Source organism: Neomonachus schauinslandi, chromosome 7 (genome assembly GCF_002201575.2).
Source record: "Neomonachus schauinslandi chromosome 7, ASM220157v2, whole genome shotgun sequence".
NCBI classification, from domain to species: domain Eukaryota; kingdom Metazoa; phylum Chordata; class Mammalia; order Carnivora; family Phocidae; genus Neomonachus; species Neomonachus schauinslandi.
In genome coordinates this window covers 141,162,349-141,181,645 of record NC_058409.1, presented here as the reverse complement: position 1 = coordinate 141,181,645, position 19,297 = coordinate 141,162,349, and positions in this window count along the sequence as shown.

Sequence of the window (19,297 nt, the reverse complement as noted above, 5' to 3'; positions counted from 1 at the left end):
TCCTGTTTACTTTCACTAACATCTGTGGGCAATAATAACTTTGCTGATGAGATAACTAGGGATGAAGGAATTAAGTAATTTCAAAGAGTAGGCAGTCCTTAAGTGGTTAATTGAGTCTAATTGCTCTTCTCCACTCTGCTAATGAAACCTTCCCTGCCCTGCTCCTGAAGTTCATTCAATCAACACAAATCTGAATGCCTCGTCCTGGCACAGCTCACATTCTAATGAGTTGCCCCAAGAATCAGAAGAGATGATGTATGTAGACTGTGTGCGGACGAGAACTAGTACTGGCTTTGGCATTCAAGTCCGCTTCTCCTTTGGAAAAAGAAAAGGTGTCAGAACACCTGATTTTTTTTTTTTTAAAGATTTTATTTATTTATTCCAGAGAGAGAATGAGAGAGAGCACATGAGAGGGGGGAGGGACAGACGGAGAAGCAGACTCCCTGCCGAGCAGGGAGCCCGATGCGGGACTCGATCCCGGGACTCCAGGATCATGACCTGAGCCGAAGGCAGTCGCTTAACCAACTGAGCCACCCAGGCGCCCACACCTGCTCTTTTTGAGGGATTTAGGGAGAGCAAAGCAAGTCCAACCGCCTTTCTCGTATGTGTTGGTTCCACTCATCTACCCTCGTTCCAAATAGATACATTCTGTCATCGAGATTGAATTGGAAAGTTGTGAAAAGCTCCGGGTAAATTGAAAGAACATGAAAAACTTCAAACTGAGCTGGCGAGAAAAGGGAAAGCATTTATTCTGAATATTTGCCACCCGGGAGCAGATTTGCACTAAAATCTTACTTCTCTTTTTTGTCTTGGCAAAACACCAGTTGCATCACAGCAGGAAAGCTTAGTTAAACCAGTGCTTTCAATAATATACGGGAGACATTTATTAATAAATAGATGCACTGTTTTCTTCAGATATTGTAAGTTTGGGCAGTAGGTGCTAAAATGGCATCATTTACAAACAGAATCATTAATGAGGCATTTATAACAGCAAACAGTCATGATAATGTCTGTTTTGAGTTGAGTGTGTTTGACTTACAATTATTTAGAACCACATAAAAACAACCCATTAGAAAAGGAATACACTTGGGTCTTACATAACAGTGCCTGGAGGAACTATGTTTTGGGGGAAGTTCTTGCCAAGGGGGACATTCTCCAATATTTAACCCTAGCCAGCACAGACTCTTTCGGTTTGTGTTACTATCCAGAGATAAATCTTGAAAAGAACATGGTTGTAAAGAAGACAGAGCACAAGTGTTTAGGTAACCAAGACTACTCTAGCAGCCACGCAAATAAAGTTTCACTCAAATTTGACCCAGAGAGAGACCTTCATATCACTCAGTCTGCACTATTTGGTGTATGTTGGGTAGAAAAGCTCATTGTAGTAAAGTCTCTGCAGAGAATCATCAGAAGTACCTCCTCATCACAGAGAAATCATGAGAAGAAAGTGAAGATATGCTATGCAAGGAGAAAAAATAACGTAGTTACAGAAAGCTGTATGAGAGATGAGAGAAGGTCAATGCTAGGGAGAAAGGAAAGCGTCAAGAGTCTGTAGGTATCATGGGGACAGGAGTAGAATCATATACTGTTTTAGTCTGGAGCATTGTGAGTATTAGAAACGTTATGTAGCTTTGCATAACAGTGGGACATGGCCACAGACAATGCACTGAGCTCTGATGGAGTGGATTTGGACTTGACCAACACATTCAAAGCAGAGAACTCAAAATTCTTTCAAGCATTTCTACAGAGCTTTAAGTCAGCTTCAGTACCATCAGCACAATGAAAACACTGGAGGACCAATATCATTAAAAAATAATTACAGTGCTTTCATTCAAAGAAATACTATGTAACTATTGATAACGATGTGGTAGAACTCATTTACTTAATAATGACAGTATGTGGAAGATGAGTGTAAATTATTATGGTATGGAAGAACTTAGAGACCAGACCAGAGAAAATGTGAAGTGTGTTTTGTTTTGTTTCATTTTTGTACCATGTGTCCACATATGACATGAAAAAAGATATGCCCCAAAAGAAGAGCAGTACTGATCTCTTATGGGAGGATCAAACATTCTTTTTACTTTATTTTACTTTTAATATGTATTTTCTAATGTTTTCACTATGAGCATTCATTAGATAGAGCAGAAGAAAGTGAAACACAAACAACAACAGTGAAGAGAACCAGTTCTCCTGTGCTTTTTATCTTCTGATCTAGTGTTTTCCAAGAGAGGAAGCCATAGTCCCTCTCTAATGGCAAAATGGCGTTAGTGTCAACAGCCAAAGCATTGCATGGAAGTAGTCACCTTTTCCCCGGTTTTTCTTCTTAATTAACCTCCTCAGGCCTGGTGCTCCTCATATACCCCTGTGCCCTTCCTGCCTTCACATGCAATCACATAAGCCAGCCTATGATGCTGAGGAATATCCAGTAGCCACCAAACAAGACACACTCTGAGGAAAGCAACAAGTAGCAACCACTTTCCTATCTTTGCCTCTGGAGCACCACCATCCGGGAGGAATGATGGTGCAGAGTAGCGACCTATGTACGGAGTCAAGTGTTTTCAATGATAATCAAGATCATGGCATATTTTAAGAGCTTACTGCCTATAGAATTACTTAATTTCTCTTGTGAGAAGGTAAGTGAAATTAGGAACCAAGATAAAGTGGAATACAAGTCCGATTGCCCATGGGGTACAAACTACTGTAGATACCAGGATAATGCATTTAGTTTTCTTCTTTGTTTTAATTAAATTCATCTAGTCTTTATCCTCTATGGACCCAACGTTTTTTCCAAGTGAGGATAAAATCCCAAGTTTAGAAGAAAACACTTGTTTTATTGGACAAGAAATTAATCTTTTACTTTTTCTTAGAGACACTGTGTGATATTTTCTTCTGAAAAATACTATGTCCTTGTTTTGTTTTGTTTTGTTTTGTTTTAAGACACATGGAAGCTTTTTAATTGATACAGTAGGAATCGATTTCTGAGAAGACAGATGATGTCATTTTTTCCCCTAAGTCTATGCTTATATAAATCTTTGCTTTCATCGATTCATATTCATGGAGGAGTTTCTAAGAATAAAATTTCCTCAACTAAGTAGTGGTGGCATTTAAGTATCCTGAGGATCCTACTTGAGATTTTATTAAAGGCTGTGGAGGAAGTTTCCAAATTGGGGAGGAAACGACAGACCATGATCTATAGTAATTGAGTGGTCGGCTGGCTCTTCCTATCTATCCCACTATTATATTAAATATGGGCTGACGGATGACACCTTTTACATTAAAGTGTTACATGCTTCCTCATTTCTCATCCTTATGAGATTCATGTATTCTTAGTTCAGTTTTTACTTTCAAATGTATTTCATTAATATAGGAGCTAATTAAAGCATGCAAATAATATAGACTAGTGGATAATCCCCCCAACATAATAATGGCTACCATTTAATAAGTTTGATTTAAGTCTCTGGCATATTGTTTCATTTAATCATTATGCCCACTTATGGATGAATGAAGGGAGATCTGATAAAATTAACTCATTTGCAATTTTGCACAGCTAGTTTATGGAATAACTAAAACTACAGTTCAGATCAGTCTGAGTCAATTTATTTCACTCCTCCCCTACATGAGCTGTTTAAATTCTATACCAAATTCAAATTTTGATCTGCATATATACTTGGAATATCAAACATTTCAAAGATAGCAATGAACTCTGAGTTAAAGAAAGACATTGGGATTTGAAATCATTAATGGAAATTCAGAGACGCTTTCCCACATTCTAATTATGTATCTATCATCCCCTTTTTTATGCCCTATATGGACTGTTCTTTGTTCTCCACATGATAATGAACAGCAACTCTCATAACCCTCAACAGAAGAAAAATTCCACTCACATATGTGTCTCTACATACACAGCACCCAGACATTATTTCTATAAAACTTGGTGGCCCAGATACTTACTGATGCTTAGCAAACCAGCAAGAGTTAAGATAGATGGTTGACTCTAGCGGTTTCTTCTTAAACACAAATAATTATTAATTTTACTTAAGAATCTTCCATTTGGCCAGGGCTCAGAAGGGATGGCTTATCTCTGCTCTGCACAACATTGGCTGGGGTGGCTCTCCTGGGGATGGGAGAGTCACTTTCTGGATGGTGGGCGGTTGGGTGTTGAAGTGGGACAGCTTGGTCAACTGTGGCTGGAAGCTGGGGTCTAGCACCTTTCCACATGGGCCTCTCCTTGTGAGCATCTCCCTGTATGCGTGGGCTTCTTCACAGCCTAGTGACTTGGTTACAAATGTGCACATCCCAGGAAAGCCAAGCAGAAGCTCTGCCAACCTTTAGACCCATCTGCAGAAGTCACATACCGTCCTATCTGTTGCAGTCACACTGTAGCGATAAGACGCCACGTTGGTGGCAGGAAGCATGAGCAAGTAAAATGAAATAAGTGCTTCTGCCACCCATTTGGATTGAGCTCTAAATAAGGAAATAAAAGCGGCACTTGCCACAGATAATCTGAGATTGGCTTTATGTTCAACCTGAGCACTGGGTTACAAAATCAAGTTCTCCCTGGGTAGCACATCTAGAAGTGTATATGTTTCAAAAGCATCTAGTTGGAAGTTACAAACTTTTATGTTCCCAACAGTACATGTTGTTACTTCTTTAAGGAATATGCCTGGTGGACTGTAAGAATTTTATTTCTGCGAATGTTACTTAAAATTATAATTTTTTTTTTTCAGGACAGCACTGAACTGATTTCACACTGATTTCATTATGCTCTGCGCAGCACCCGACACTGCCTTCCACACCTGGGTGCTTAATAATGTGATTTGATGATGAATTCCTATTATAAACCCTTCATGGGATTCGAAAGTATTTCACTGTATGATTTGGGTTACAATACTTGCCTAAAGTCTTTTCTTTCCCTTTTATTCATTTAATATATATTTATCGAGAATTTCCAAGGTCATAGTTTTTAATTATTGGCTTTGGGAGTAAAATAGAGGGAATATAATAAATACCTGATTTTTTTTTGAAATTATATGAGGTCCAGGGCAGATGATATAATTTAAATCTATATATTCAACTTAAATATATACAAGGCTGGGCATAAAGTCCATACCCTTGTCCTTTGAGAGAAGGAACAGTGTGTTTATGTCACTTTGGAAGGTAAGATAATTACACAAGTGATCAATTCAGCAAGTACCGCCACACAAATAGCTGAATGTCTCCTACGAATACCCTTTTATCTCCATCTCAAGGAGCATATCGTGTTTCTCTGGTCATAGTTATGTTTTATGTGTGCATTTTTCAATTCTGAAATACATGTTTAAAATATAAAATCATTGTGATCCCTTGGATCCCAACTTCAATTCTTTTTCATTTATCTATTTAAAATGGATTTGGGCAGCAAACTGATACTTATGAGATAGTTATGAGATAGATACTTATGATAGATCCTTATGAGAGAAACTTACGTGAGTTTATTTATTTTTAGTATTGGCATGTAAAAGTAGTTTTATTTTGATTTTTTCAGTTTTATTGAGTTATTCTTGACATTATGTGTGTTTAAATACCCATTTTCCTTGCTGTTTTAAATACATACTTTGCCAACATTACATGGAGACCAATCCTGCTGAGGCCATTAATAGTGAATGACTATTATAAATTGTTCCCTCTTCGATGATGATGTTCTGGTGCCACAGGGTGTATGAACCTGGAAGCAGTAAGGTTACATTTCTTTAGCTATAGATTCAATATTTCCCTTTGTTACGATCTCACTCAGATCCTTACTCTTTCTCCATTCCCCAAGTCGGTGTTATATTTTGAATTTCTAATGAAATTTAACTGCGGACCTCACCCATTCTCCCAAGGGTCATTGCCTTTAATTTTGAAGAGGAGGACTGTGTGGCAGGTCCGCCCTACATTGTTGGCCTGTCAGCGGCCGGGTCATATAGACTCTCCTCCCAGTGCAGTGTCCTGCTGCTCTTCTCCTGGGCAGAGTCTATGGGAGAGGCCATTCTGCCTCAGTGGTACTAAGTGGACTGGTCATTTATTTTACCTTAGCTGAAATGCGAAGGAAGATTTTCACTTCTACTGCAAGTCTACTCTTTTTTCCCCCAACTAAAAAGCATTAATAAAATGTATTTTATTGCTTCTTTTCTTTTTAATTTATCTTACTAAAAGAGCATTATCATGCATATCTTGGCAGTACAGGTACTACTTTGGTGCAGTTCTGTGTCCTCCTTTAAATGTGCATTGCTTTTTTAATGGCCTCTATGTCTTTTGGTGGGAGAACATTTATATACCTAGGGATTCAGTGAGATTATTAATATTTTTTTGCTGGGTTGGAATGATTTCTCCCCTTAATTCAAACATAATTCCTTTTTATTGCAACTCACCTGACTCACTCTTCAGATACAAGCAGAGTTCAACTCTGCTTGATTTTGTAATGATCCACTTCAACCTGAAATGATAGGATTAGAGCCTGGATTTTATAGTGTAGTTAATTTGTTCATAAAACGTATTAGTTACTGAAACTTCCGTCGTTTTCCTTATATGTTGAATTGCCTACTGCTGTAATAAACAACCTGCATGAACTGGCAAGGTCTCCTGACTTTGATGGAAACACATGGTCTTGGGAGAAATTAACCAAGTTAAAGGGATTGTTATGAGTGATGATTAAATTTTGAGGAAATGGATGTGCTGCTATTTAAGACATGAAAAATAGGGGTTCTCATAATATTTATTTCTTGTACTTAATAAATTATCACAAAACTAAAAAATTATCTGTAGAGCAGGGAGGGGTTTGTTCATCCCTTTCTTCCTTTTCTGGGTCTACCTGTCCCTATACCTTTTTAATCCTTCTAATGGATGAGCTAATGACCCTGTTGGTTTCAGCTTTTCTTACTCTCTGGAAGCAATCATACAGCACCAACATCCACATGGAATTCCTAATACCACAGACTATTTTGAAATAATTGGCAATAAATATACCAGACATCTAACTAACTTCCTAATGGTTTAGAATTGAAAAGGAAACTCACTGACCTTGTATAACTTGTATAACCTTGTATAACTCCTGGAGATCTTTAACATGAGATATTTGAAAACTATTAATTCACTGTTGCCAGGTAATATCAGACAGAGCCAGCCATCTATCCCTGAAGGAACTGGCCTAAAATAAAAATTTATATTTAAAATCCTACTCTTCTCTCCAAAGAGTAATTAGTGTGCCAGAGTGTAAATTGATATTTGTTTTCACACAAGCTGTTTTCCTCAAACTGTTTATATTTTCTTATAAATAATTATAACTCAGGAAATACGCTAATCAGTTTGTGTATAAATTCTGTGTAAATAACTTCTTGGATTAATTTTTCAATTTCTAACTTTTAGACAACAATGACTTTTTAAAAAATGATTCTAAAATGTATTGAATGATCCAGTAATCTGAAAAGTTTCTGGCTGCTTTTATTTCAGCCTTAGGTTCTGTGTATGAGAAAGTAATTTGTTTGTGCTTCAGAAATATTGGAGAACAGTGGTCTCTTTGTCTCTTAAACAAGTCAGTCAACAACTTCTTTAAGAGCTGCAAGCTCGTGGATTATACCAGTCAAGGCTGTCATGAGGTGTAAAGTTGGAGGAAATGTTCAAATTTGATCTAACAGAGTGAATAACAAGCCAAACGATATTTCAGAATGTTATGGTTTCATTATTTCTAACTTCAAGTTAGAATAGAAACTACAAAACAAAGGCAGAAAAATTATTTTCAAAGGCTTTGTTTTTAATATCATAAAATATCTTTTTAATATTGTAACTTTTCCTAAGAAATGTTAACTGGGTAAATGTTAATCCACCAAATGATGACTGATTTTATTCTTTCTACAATTTTTCTTTAATATCTCAAGTAAAAATATGAAACAGCAAAATATTTTAGAAAGAAGTGGCATGCATTTCAGAGGGGTATTGTAACATCTTTGCAGAAATGCCCTTCTTCATTTTGAGTTGAGAGTTGTCTTTTCAAATGATATTGATTTAGACTTAAAATAGTAGTAAATATTAGTGTTATATATAAGATTTGCATTTTAACCAGGGTTACATTGACTAAGTTTGCTTTATTCAAAGTTGTGAACACTGAACTTAATAACAAAAATATATTTCAATTTGGCCCATAATTGTGTAGTGATTTTCTATTTGTTTCTTTTGGTTACCCTGTATCAGGGATGATCCTGAATATTTTACGAATTTACTCCTTGAATCCCACTTAGCCCTATGAGACACAGACTCTGGTAGTCACCATATTAGAGATTAGGAAACTCAGGTAGAAAAGGACGTTTACTTCCCCAAGGCCGTGCAAGTCAGTAAGCAAAAATGTGATGTGAACCCAGGCTACCCCACGCCAGAGTCTCTGCTCTTCCGGGCTAACTGAGGCTACCTACCTCTCAGACTGTAGGATAATGATAGCTACAATTTTATAGTTCCTATTAGATGCCAGAAAATGTGATTTCTCTGCAATATCTCATTTAATCCTCACAACAAAGCTGCAAGAGAAGGAAATTCATTTACCCTCCTTAAAGATAAGAAAATATTGCTTCAGAATGCTGAATAACTTAACCAGTTGCTCAAAATTATGTTATCAATGGCCATACCTTTGGGTTAAGTTATCCTTAGGCCTTAGGTGTTTCAACCAATTCCAGAATTTTACAACATTTTTATGTTTCCTTTTAAAAAGTTATGGTGGAAGTGATAAACTTGACATTGTGGACAGATACCAGGAAGAAGAGGAAATCAAAATTATTATTGCAAACCACATGAAGGACACAATTTTGAGTAACTGCAGATTGTTGCCAGGAGTAACAACACATGCAAAATTAACAGGCGCAGAAGGTTTATGAGGAAATTATCCTGGACAACACCTGTGGCAGGGGGCAGGCGAGGGCTTAGGGAGAATTTGAGCAGTGATGCAATCATAATAAAGGCCTCAGCTGACTGTACTGGGATCTCTGGAGCTGGGATGGCTTTTTGGCGTTTTCCTAATTTGGGATATGGAGCTCAGGCCCTTATAATCTAGCATTATTCAGTCATTGATCAGCTAAGGAAAATCTTGGGCTTCCGTTGGAAATAAAGTTGAAGGAAGCCACTTTCTTTAGCCAAGGTAATTTCCAAATAACACAATTATATGGTGGATATTTGCCAGTGGTACCCACAGAAGCTGGGAAAACAGTCTGAGGGGGCTGAGTCCCTGGTCACCATACCATGGTTACTGTATTAGCTCCTTTATCATCATACTGGTTAAGAGAATAGTAAGAGAGGCTAGGTGGATCACCCGTCACCAAACCTATGTCTCTTTGCTCCCCATGTTTAAAAGCAGCAATATTTCCTCCTGATATCAGTGTCAATCACCCTTATGAGGATAATGTCTCTTTTCCTTGCTTGCTAGTTACAAGATACAAAGAGCCCAAAATCTTGGTAACCTGATGCAATTTTCTTGTGATTTTTGGTTCTACTTATGTTCAATCATTGATACAACATTCAACTTAAATGGTGTATTATTGCAGGGTCCACCCAACCTTTTGACTTAGTGAGTCAAACAACAAAGAGTTCATGATGAGCAGCACTGGCCGCTGGATCACTCGGAATCTCATGGTCAAGTGGTTTGCCCCTTATTTAAGGTAAAAGTCAGTTTTCTTTTAAAGAAATTATAAAATGAGGAAAAAATCTTTTATATTGTCCCACATATTTATCCATTTTGACACTCTTCATTCCTTTAAATAGATTCAGATTTTCATTTGGTATAATTTTCCTTCTGCCTGAAAATCTTCCTTTGATATTACTCACAGAAGAAATCTGCTAGCAGTGAATTCCCTGAATTTTCCTCCATTTTAAAATGCTTTTAATTTTCTTTGATTATCGAAGGAAATATTCTCTGCATATATAATTCTAGATTAACTTTTCTTTTCTCTTTTTTCCTAGCACGTTAAAGATATGGTTAAATTTTCCTTTTGGCTTGAGCATTTTCTCAAGTCTATACTGATTATTGTCGTTGGTTTGCTGTATGTGTACCTGTTTTTCTTTTGCAAGATTTTAAGATTTTCTCTCTTACTCACTTTTTTTTAAGGTATTCATTTATGAAGTGCTTCAATGCTAATTTCTTTTTTTTAAGTTTGTGAGTGGGGTGGCATGTTTATCTTGCTTCAAGTTCATTGACTCCTTATATCTATATTTTTATATTTATTATTAAATTTGGAAAATTTCAAATAATATTTATTCAAACATTCTTTATGTCACCTATCTCTTAGCTCTCTTTCTGTTACTCCAATTACTCAAGGGGTTATACCTTTTGGTGTGATGCCATAAATCACCGAGCTTCTCATTTTGATTAGTCACTGTATGCAGGCTGCTCTTGGAAGGATATGTGACTTTGGTGGGAAGGTTGTTTTCAGTTAGGTAATCCAAAAAGAGAACTTGCAGCTGGGGGCTATATTCTGGGAACATTCCCAATAGCTGAAATATAAATCCTTTGTTCCTAATGGGGGATCCAGGCATTGCATCACAATCTACCATAAACAGTAACTACAGAATTCATTCATCTACTCATTCATTCATTTATTGAACATCTTAAAATTATGACACAGAGATGTCTAATTGTTATTACCTTGTTAGGCACTGCAGACAAATTGAAACAAGAGGTGAGATTCTGTTTTCAAGGACTTTATAGCTAGTTGAAGTCATGGACTTGGGGGGATAAGGAAAGTTTATCCAGAAGAGATGAATAAAAGGTTGAACCTTATGTTAAACAGTAGCCAAGCAAAAGGGTAGGTACAGCATTTGAGGTGGAAGAAACAAAGACTTGGAAGCAAAACATTTAAAAGAAATTCTTTTCTGGGAGGACATGAGAAGTAATGTGAGCTAAGGAGAAAATTAAAATTATGGAATTCTCTAGGAGCTGTTTCCAGAAAGGGTCAATTTTTGAATCTCATTATACTAATGCAGCACTTCATAATTTCTTCTGAATTAACACTGACTGGAAAGCATGTAAATGATAGTTCTAAATGGGAAATTTCTTTGAGTTCTTATAATTTCAACTATATTTTATACATGCTCCAACATTGTATCTCCATGCACGGTTTAATAGAAAATAATATTTTAAATATTTTTCATGAGGAGAAATGGTTAATCACACAGGAATAAAGGCTCATTAATCACATATACCCCCACAAACCCACCCAAATCAACAAAATGATAACAAACATCAAAGAAAACATCTTTAGTGGGAACAGGAAATGGTGAAAATCTTGAATGAAAATACAAAGCAAACATCCCAAATACTGGATCAAAATAGAAAAGGAAGCTGAAGACTGACACAGACACTTAGCTCTTGAGGAGGAAGCACACTTCTCCAAAATTAAGTGTATGAACCCTAAGAGTCCTCTCTTGTGATCCTGCATTAGACCAATGAGATTCCAGTAAGATGAGTGCGCCACTGAAGAGGTAGAGTATGCATCTAAGAGACCAATTTGACAATTAAATAGATATCAACCTTCTTGTTAGAGGTGCCAAGTATACACAATGGGGAAAGGACGCTATCTTGAACAGATGGCGGTGGGAAAACTGGACATCCACATGCAAAGGAATGGAATTAGACCCTATCTTCCACCATACACAAACATCAACTCAAAATGCAATAAAGACTTAAGTGTAAGACCTGAAACTGCAAAACACCCAGAAGAAAACTTAGAGGAAAAACTTCTTGACATTGGTCTTGGCAATGTTTTCATGGATATGACACAAAAAGCAAAGGCAACAGAAGCAAAAACAGACAAGCAGGACCATGTCAGACTAAAAAAGCTGCACAGCAAAAGAAACAATCAGTAGAGTCAAAAGGCCACCTATGGAATGGGAGAAAGTATTTACAAACCATATATCTGATAAAGGGTTCATTTCCAAAATATATAAGGCGCTCCTACAACTAAATAGCAAAGAATAAAAAATCAGTAACCCAATTAAAAGATGTCCACCTATATGAAAATTGCCTAACATCACTACTCATCAGGGAAATGCAACTCAAGACCACAATGAGATATTACCTTCTGCTTATTAGGATGGCCATCACCAAAACCCAAAGGATAACAAGTGTTGATGATATTGTGGAGAAACTGAGCCCATTATACACTGTTGTTGGAAATGTAAAATGGTGCAGCCACTTATGGACAACAGAATGGAAGTTTCTCAAAAAATTAAAAATAGAACTACCATAAAATTAATCAATCCCACTGCTGGGTATATGTTCAAAGGAAATGAAATCACTATATCAAAGAAATATTTGTACCCCATGTTCATAGCAGCATTATTCAAAAAAAGCCAAAATATGGAAACAACCCAAATGTCCCCTGACAGAAGAACTTAATGGAATATTATTCAACCTTAACAAAGGAGGAAATTCTACTTTTTGTTTCAAAATGAATGGACCTGGAAGACATGTTACATGAAATAAGTTAGGCACAGAAGGATGGATACTGCATGACTCTGCTTATATAAGAATCTAAATTACTCAAATTTGTAGAAGCAGAAAATAGAATGGTGGTTACCAGGGAATGGGGACACGGGTAAATGGGGAGTTGTTGTTCAATGAGTATAAAGTTACCATTATACAAGATGAATGCCTTCTAGAGATCTGCTGTACAACTTGGTATCTGTAGATAACAATATGGTATTATGTACTTAAACATTGTTAAGAGGTTAGATCTTATGTTAAATGTTCTTACCACAGGACACCTGGGTGGCTCAGTCCTTAGGCGTCTGCCTTCGGCTCGGGTCATGATCCCGGGGTCCTGGGATTGAGCCCCGTGTCGGGCTCCCTGCTCTGCGGGAGGCCTGCTTCTCCCTCTCCCACTCCCCATGCTTGTGTTCCTGCTCTCTCTGTGTCTCTCTCTGTCAAATGAATAAAGTCTTTAAAGAAAAAAAAATGTTCTTACCATATACACACACACATCCCAAAAACAAAGGTACACAAGTAAACTTTTGCATGTGCAAGCTGATCAAATTGTATACTATAATTGTGTGCAGTTTTTTGTATATCAATCATACTTCAATAAAGCTGGCATAAAAAGCAAAGCTGTAAATAACTTTTAAAAGCATAATTCTTCAATTCCCCAAATCTTAAAATGTAAATAAATGTTTTAGCTTTTTCCAAAGCTGGGTGGGGCTTGGTAGGGTAAGTAGTGAGTGGAAGGAGATGCCAGTCTGACTCTTGTTTCCCTTTTGGAAACCTCAACACCCACATCTGTGGAGACTGGCAGATGAGAGGAAGAGATCAACATATCATGGTACAAAGAACTTACAACAATGGATTTTTCAGTGCACAACACAGATTGCTTAATATCCCAAACTAAACGTTAAGGAACTAAACTAAATGATGTTGTTTTTGTAAGGGTTTTTCGGAACAGCAAACAGAACTTAAATTGATAGAACACTCTGTTTCCCTTCCCATGAACATCCCCGTGTTGTTCTATGTTCCAATCAAAGTTGAATATGGGTCAGAAGAGAAATAGCATAATGTTATTCATAAATACTCTGAAAAAAAAAAAACCAAACCAAAGAAAATGAAAAGCGAGGAAAGCAAGGTAAATAAAAGGTAGTTGAAAGCATCCCAAGAGGGGATTTTACTAAGACATAGCATAAGACTTGAGAGAAATGTTTTTTTATAATCCCAGTGAAATGACAACGTCTTTATTCTTAAAACAAACAAACAAAAAAGAGATCTGATTCAGATGTAAGAGTTCAAAAATGTTATTATAGGACAACAGAAGGAGATAAAGATTGAACACCGACTTGAAAGGAGTAGTAAAACCTTTACAGAGTGAAGCACTTTAGAAACAACATAACAGAGTAATCATGACAGATGACAGAGTCAGAGATATGATAACAAAGGAAATCAAATCCCTGTGACATAGAAAGAACAAGGATATGAAGAAGTTGAAGAGCACGTAATGGCTAGGAGCAGAGCAAAAGTGATCCAAAGGTGATACTGGACTGCCAAGCATTAAAAAAAATGCCATCAAATAAATATTCAAATCTATAATGGAAGGGAACTTTTCTGAAGTAAATACAGATTTGAATGTAAAGATCAAAAGTCATAGAGAGTATGGGTTGGTGAATGAGGAATGAGAAGTAGGATTCTGAAATAGACCTGTCAAAAAGAAGCCATATCCTGGTTGGATTATAAGGAATCCAAATATTGAGGAAAATATTAGTATGACCTCAGATTTTTCCAAAATAGCTTTCAAGACTAAAAGAGTAGAGAAGCATCTACAAAATTCTGAGGATAGTATGTCTAAAGAGTTTCATATCATCTGAATTATCTTTCAAATATAGTCAAAAACATACCCTCTCAATTTTTTAAGATTTTTTTTAAGACTTGATAATGAATATTGAAGCTAGAAATAGAATAATAAGATGACTGGTGGAAAACATTACATCTTTTTATAGAGACTTAAGGTTAAATAGTTGTAAGACATATTTTTATATAATAAAATATAAGTACTATAAAGAATGACAATAAAATAATTATATAAAGTGTTGAAATAAGATCAAAGGAGTATAAATGCAAACATTTCACCATTGATCATAGCAGGGGACTGGTCACTAATTTTAGTGCCTAAAATTAATGTTAGAAAAGATTCTGACCTCTTCATGTTTTTCATAATGATTTTTTTCTTAACTCTAAAGAGATCTCCTAGTAACCACTATTATATTTCATTAACATTAAGAAGTCATTAAAAAAAGAAACCATTAATTATGAGGTGCACCACTATTTTATGTAGCACTAATGAAGAGAATTAAAGGCTACAAATAAACTATGACACATTATTAAGATGTCCTTGACTGTAAAAGCCATTCTGATTTCAAAGCACTTAGAATGTGGAAACTCAAGAATCTTTAATTGATGCAGCACCGTATGTCTTTTGGTGAAGAAGCATTTATCTGAAGTTCAAAAATTCCTCTAGTTTCACCTTAATATCTACATATTATATTACATTAGAGTAACACTAAATTTAAGATTTTTATTTAAAAATAACATTATATAACATCATTTACATTTATTCTTATGCTCCTATATGTGAAATATATACTTATATTCTCTCTCCTCCTTCTATCTATTCATTCATCTGTCCAACTATCCTCACATATCTATCAGTAGAAAAATGTATGTAATTTGTGCATCACACAGTAATTAAAGTTTATTCATGTGATTGTATTTAATACACATGTATATTTGCATATGTACTGTTTCCTTTGTTATTTTGTCCTTGCCTTGAAGTTTTTGTAATAGACAACTATCAAATTTGCAAAAATACCACTATTCTTAGAAAAATTGCTTTCTATCCAGGAATAACAATACCAAAAAATGTCTTGCCATTTTTCTTACAAGATATTGTTGCATAATCTACCAATTGCAGATATTTGTCCTGTTTTTCATAGATGTGATCCTGCATATATAGTTTAGTGTCCAGGAAATTTCTTTATGTCTTTTTGCCTCATAACATTTTTAAGAAGTGAAAGATATACATATATACATGTGTGTGTATGTGTGTATATATGTATATATATATGTACACAGATACACACAATTTGTTTTCACTGTTCTATATCTGAAAAATCACGGCAGAACAATTTTCAGAAAATTGCAAAAAATAGCTGAATATAAAGTATAGTGTTTTCTGGCTGTTGAAATGCTGGTAGACATTTTTATTGGTTTATCTTCTTGCTGATAGATTGAGTTGCTCAGTCATATGGCAGATCATCAGGGTCTGTGATCCAGACTAATCAATCAATTTACTGCTTCAGAGAAACACTTGTCATGTTATCGTTATAATTGATAGTTGACTTTGTGATATGCTTATTCTACAAGTAATAATCAAATTTTAACTACAGGTCAATAAGCAATAATCAAGTAATTCTTGGTCTATAAAATTAAATTTGAGCCAAGCCAAGAGGGGCATGGGGAACAAGCATAGTATTCTAGCACTGCCACCTATTAAAAGTGTGTTACTGGAGAATTTCTTTAACTTCCAAAACTTCAGTTTTTTCATCCATAAACAAGTGTTTTAGTGAAGAATAAATGAAAAAAGTGTAAGAAGCATTAGCAACATTATATGTCTGTTATGTAAGTGTTTAATAAGCACTGTGTTTTATATATATTTTTATGTATATATATGTTTTATATATATTTTAAGTATATATAATATATATTTATGCATATAAAATACATATATAATACATATAAAAACAAACTTCTGTCTAAGTGAAACGACAGCAAGATAATGTTCTCCATTGAGCAAGGTACCTTTGTGGACAGGGAAGAAGGGAAGGCAATGAAACTACCCCAGGAGTGGGACTGCATGGGAAGTAAGGGCCGGTCATAGAGTTCCCACCTTGAAAAAGACGCGAGTTGCAGAAGGAGCAGAGACCACCCTTCGCTGGGAACTGGACCCAAGTACTCACTGTCTTGGGGACACGTCTCCACCAACCCTGTGGAATTTGTAGCCCCCAAGCTGCCAATTAAAGCCCACTCAGAACTGTGGGACTCGGGGATCTGGAGAGCACAATTATCAAACAACCGGAGGAGAAATCACATTCTCAAGGTTATCTTCAAGTACAGAAATTCCTCCTCTGTATTTGTGTGGAAAATAACTCAGTCATATGGCATATAGAAAACTAACAATATGGAACATCGAAATCAGCACAAAAATTTAGTTCAGAAAGGAATGTGAAAACTGAAAGTATCAGGGAAAACTTGAAATAAGTATATTTATAATTCACAAACATATAATGGAAGGAATAGTGTCTAAAATGGGACAGTATCTATGAAATAAAACCAGAATAATTGGATAGAAAACCTAAATAACAATAATGGCAAGAAAAACAAAACAAGTAACCACAATTCTGAAACTTCATTTTTATTCACTAATCTTCCCATGTGTAATAAAAACAAGTTCTTTGCACTTGTTGACGATAGCATTGTTTTATTGCTGTGTAAGCTCATCGCAGGTGATACAGAGAGATCTGGAAGTGAATTTTGGATCTTCACTTGAGTGCCATTAAGTCTGGGGAATGTGCTTAATCCCTATACTTCAATTTCCTCATTGAAAGATTGTTAAGAAATAGTAACTCAGTGGGGAACATTGAGGATTAATCAGCTAATGCATTTTATTTCACAATAAACCCATCGTATTAACTTTAATTACTGATTAACAGTGTTTAGCTTTGAAATGGGCCCTCTAAATTAGTCATTTATTGTTTATTATTTTTATGAACAAGGGACTCCTTTTGTGTGGTTGCTTTGTTTGTTTGTTTTTTACCCATTACTAAGACATTTCTTTCCTACATGAAGGAAAATAAAATTATGAAATACCAAGTTTAAAACCCCTGACTAGTACCCCCTTCCAGGTAAGCAAGTGTATCTTTCAACAGTTTCACATATCATTCTTGATTATGCAACAAAATTGTCAAAGTAGAAACTTGCTCAAACAATTGTACACTGTTCTTTGTATTTGTTTTTTTGTTTTCACATTATAGTCCTGGCAGAGAGACAGGTGGAAAAGGTCATACTTTGTGTGTGTTTAATTGACAAATGAAAAAAAAAATCATAAGGAATATTGTATGAAATCCTTCCATAATCTGGAATACACTGATTTCTTTTTTTTAAAGTTTTAATTTAAATTCCAATTAGTTAATATATAGTATAATATTATGGAATACAATGATTTCTTCTATTTCAGTCTGCATTTGAAATTTTACATTTTTTGAGGGGCATAAAAATCAATTAGCCATGGTTCTTGGGAGTTCTACTTACCACACTAGCCTTGTGAAACTCCACAGTTTGCCCCAAAGATATAGTATTTTTTTGCATTTTCAATTCATTCAACAGTTTTTGGTACATAGCTACACAAAACTGAAACCAATATGTTTGTGGAATATTGTAGCCACATCCTTCTGGAGGATGTATCAATGTTTATCTGCTTCAAATATTATTTTTTAAATTATTTTCATATAAAATAAGTTGCAGCATACATACTTTAAAGGGTTTTAGAACTAAGCATATTGCAACAAATATATAATATTTTCCACACCTGTTATGAATATTCAAGACACTTGATCATATTAATGCAAAATTACTTAAAATTGTGTGGGAAAGTTTTAATTTTAATGTCTCTAGTAACAAATTTGTGTATTTGCTTGCCAAGGAGCTGCTTTGGATTTATTTTGAATTATGAATTACCACTTACATCTTGAGGGTTTTTAAAATTATGATTAGCAGAGAAAATATATGCTATAAATTATAAATGTGTATATAGATAGAATAATGTTAGAAAAATAGTTTCAAAATTTTCAGATGGGCCAAAATCTTGAAAGCATAGCCTCACTCACATTTCTCTTAAAATAGGTCATAGTTTTGCTATCATTAGATTCCCTTTTAAAGTATAAACTGAACACAAAATATATTGCAGATTATATTTTTGATGATTGGTTCAGCAGATCAAATTATGCATACTTTGTAAGGAAGGGACATTTTTATGCTTAAATTTTTATAACAAACTGGAGAGAGTCAGTTTCTTAGGGGAACACTGATGCCATGTTAACGTATTCTACTACAAACTTCTCAAAATAGGATGTTGAAAGGACAACATCTGTTGTCTCCAGGTCTTACTCCGGAGGGAGAAATGATGCCAGCAGGGGACAGGGCATAGCACTCTTTCCGTTAGAATAGGAAGTCTTTCCGCCAAAATGGTCTTCCTTACAAAAACATATAACTTTAATCATGAGGAGAACATCAGCCAAATACATATTGAGGAACCTTCTACAATATACCTGACCAGTACTCCTCAAAACCATTACAGGACTCCTCAAAGTCATTAAAACAGGGTCTTAGAAACTGTCACAGCCCAGAGGAGATGAAGGACACATGACAGCTAAATGCAATGTCGTGTCCTGGGAAGGGCCCTGAAACAGAAAAAGGACATGAGGGAAAAACTAAGGGCATTTGAATAATTTTGCTAATAATATACCAACATTGTTTTATTAGTTCTGACGAATACATCATACCAATGTAAGCTGTGAACAATAGGGGAAACAGTGGTACAAGGGAAACCTCTTTTCTACAAATGTAAACATATTCTAAGATAAAAAGTTTACTTTATTTTTTATTTTTATTTTTTTAAAGATTTTATTTATTTATCTGAGAGAGAGAATGAGATAGAGAGCATGAGAGGGGATAGGGTCAGAGGACGAAGCAGACTCCCTGCCGAGCATG